This window comes from Pteropus alecto, unplaced genomic scaffold (genome assembly GCF_000325575.1).
Source record: "Pteropus alecto unplaced genomic scaffold, ASM32557v1 scaffold121, whole genome shotgun sequence".
Classification (NCBI taxonomy): Eukaryota; Metazoa; Chordata; class Mammalia; order Chiroptera; family Pteropodidae; genus Pteropus; species Pteropus alecto.
The window spans coordinates 11508691-11512051 of NW_006434369.1; the positions used below are offsets into that span (position 1 = coordinate 11508691).

The 3361-nt window shown below is 34.0% G+C and overlaps 1 pseudogene; it reads right to left on the reverse strand.

Moving 5' to 3' along the window:
- Positions 1-336: 336 nt before the first annotated feature.
- Positions 337-455, reverse strand: LOC112477662 (annotated as a pseudogene).
- Between the last annotated feature and the right edge of the window lie 2906 nt (positions 456-3361).

Genomic DNA, 3361 nt, shown 5'->3' on the forward strand with positions numbered 1-3361 from the left:
CTGAAGAGCTCTGTCTAGGTTTTATTCACATTCCTTGACAAGCTTCTTCAAGTCTCTCTTTAATTCCATTTCCTCTAGAAAGCCTCCTCTTAGCAACCTGCTCACTCCAAACCAGGTGAGATGTTCTTTTGTGCACCCAGTGTAATCTTGATGTCCATTATTAAAATCCTTTTATCTATCTATCATCTATCTATCTATCTATCTATCTATCTATCTATCTATCTATCTATCTATCTATCATCTATCTATCTGTCTATTTAAGTGAGGCAACCCTTGGTTGACCTCATATATTGCAAAGACTTTGTCAGCTAACAATTCCTTATCTTTTATTTTTTATGCCTACAGCACCTGGTCTTCCTAGGTGGTCTCCCAACCAAGTACTAACCAGGCCCAACCCTGCTTAGCTTCTAAGATAAGACATAATCAGGCTTGTTCAGAGTGGCATGGCTACAGACACTATTAAAATCCTCTTAAAGTTATTGTTACTATTTGCTTAACTGCCTGTGTTCCTGGCCTGACTAAAAATTCAGTGTGCAGGATCTTTGTTTATCCTGCCCATCATTTAGCTTCAGTTATTAGAATGAAGATAGTATATAGTAGATGCTTGATAAACATTTGATGAATAAAAATAAATAATACATTAATAATAAAATAAGGGAAATAATAGTTACAGTGTTCTATTATCAAAAGCATATATGGGCCTACATAATACAAATAGAGAATATTATGATTACTCATACAAGGAAAAGAACATTAGCATTAAAAAACTAACTCAAAATAACAAAGAAAAAGAAAACTAGAGACCAATATCTCTCATGAACACCAATGCAAATATTCCAAATAAGACACTAGCGACATATTAAAAAGATTATACTCCTTGATCAAGTAGGCTTCATCCCAGGGCCACAGGGATGGTTCAACATATGCAAATCGATTAATGTGATACATCACATAAACAAATTAAAATATAAGAATCATATGATCATATCAATAGACACAGAAAAAGCCTTCGACAAAATACAGCAGCCATTTATGATCAAAATACTTAATAAAATCTGTATAGAAAAAAAATACCTTAACATAATAAAGGCCATATGTGACAAACCCTCAGCCAGCATTATACTTAATGGTGAAAAACTAAAAAACTTCTCTCTAACATCAGGAACAAGGCAAAGCTATCCACTATCTCTACTGTTATTCAATATAACATTGGAGGTCCTGGCGAGTGCCATCAGGCAAGAGAAAGATATAAAAGGTAACGAAATAGGAAACAAAGAAGTCAGACTGTCACTATCTGCGGATGATATGATTCTCTATATAGAAAACCCTAAAGACTCCACAAGAACCCTACTAGAAACACTATGCAAATACAGTAAAGTTTCTGGACACAACTCAACGTTCAAAAATCCATAGTGTTCCTATACTCTAATAATGAAGTATCAGAAAAAGAAGTGGAAAAATAATTCCTTTTGCAATTGCAACAAAAAGAATAACATACCTAGGAGTAAATCTAATGAAACATGTGAAGGACCTATATAATGAAAACTATAAGACCTTATTAAAATAAAAAGAAGATATAAAGAAATGGAAAGATATTCTGTGTTCTTAGATTGGAAGATTCAACATAGTTAAAATAACCTTATTATCTAAAGCATTATACAATTTAACGCAATTCCCATCAAAATCCCATTGACATTTTTTAAAGAAATAGAACAAAAAAATCATCAGATTTGTATAGAAGCACAAAAGACCATGAATTGCCAAATCCATCCTGAGAAAAAAAAGAACGAGGCTGAAAGCATCACTCTACCCAACTTCAAATTATTCTACAAAGTGACAGTAATCAAAATGGCATGGTATTGACAGCAAAACAGACACACAGACCAGTGGAACAGAATCGAGAGTCCAGAAGTAAACCCATATTTGTATGGCAAATAATTTTTGACAAAAAAGCCAGAAACATACAGTGGAGAAAGAAAAGCCTCTTCAATAAATGGTGCTGGGAAAACTGGAAAGCCACCTGCAAAAAAATGAAACTAGACTGTTGTCTATCACCACACACCAAAATTAACTCAAATGGATTAAGGACCTGAATATATGACCTGAAACAATAAAATGCATAGAAGAAAACATAGAAACTAAACTCATGGACCTTGGAATTAAAGAGGATTTTATAGATTTGACCACTAAGTCAAGGGGAGTTAAAGCAAAAATAAATGAATGGTACCACATCAAACTAACATGCTTCTGCATAGCAAAAGAAACTATTAACAAGATAAAGAGACAACCATTCGAATGAGAAAATATGTTTGCAAGCAATGCCTCTGATAAGGACCTAATATCCAAAATATACAAAGAGCTCATACAACTCAATAGCAACAAGAACAAAAAACAAATAATCAAATAAAAAAAATGGGCAGAGGACCTGAACAGACACTTCTCCTTAGAGAACACACAAATGACTGACAAACATATGAAAAGATGCTCATCATCTCTAGCTATTAGAGAAGTGCAAATCAAAACAACAATGAGATACCACCTCACACCTGTTAGAATAGCTGTTATCAACAGGACAAGTAATAACAAATGTTGGAGAGGATGCAGAGAAAAAAAGAACCCTTATACACTGCTGGTGGGACAAATTGGTACAGCCACTATGGAAAACAGTATGGAGGTTCCTCAGAAAACTAAGAATTGATCTACCATATGATCCAACAATCCCTCTACTGGAGATTTACTCCAAAGATTTGAAAACATATTCGAAAAGATATTCGCACACTGATGTTCATTGCAGCATTATTCATGGTGGCCAGGACATGGAAGCAACTGAAGTGTCCTACGATAGATGATTGGCTAAAGAGGCTATGGTACATATATACAATGGAATATTACTCAGCCTTAAGAAGAGATGAAATACTGCAATTTGCGACAACATAGATGGACTTTGAGATAATCATGCTAAGTGAAATAAGCCCGTCAGAAAAAGTTGAAAAATACATGATATCACTTATATGTGGTTTATAAACCTAAAAGCAACAAACAAACATGATAAACAGAGACTCGTGGACATGGACTATAGTCTAGTGATTACTGGAAGTTAGCGTGGAAGGGAGAGGAGGGAGGTAGATGGGGTAAAAGGGGTCAAATATGTGGTGACATTAAAAATTTTAAAAAACAAACAAAAAAACACTTAAGTTTCAGGCTTGAATGATCAAAATTGATGTATGTATTTGGATATATAAGCAAGTTATAAAGTGATTTGAGGAATGTTCACATTCATTTAGCTTTGAATTCAATGTCCGTGGGACCATAAGTTCAATTATTTTACTTGGCATCATCAATTAGTTTATTTCTTAACTTG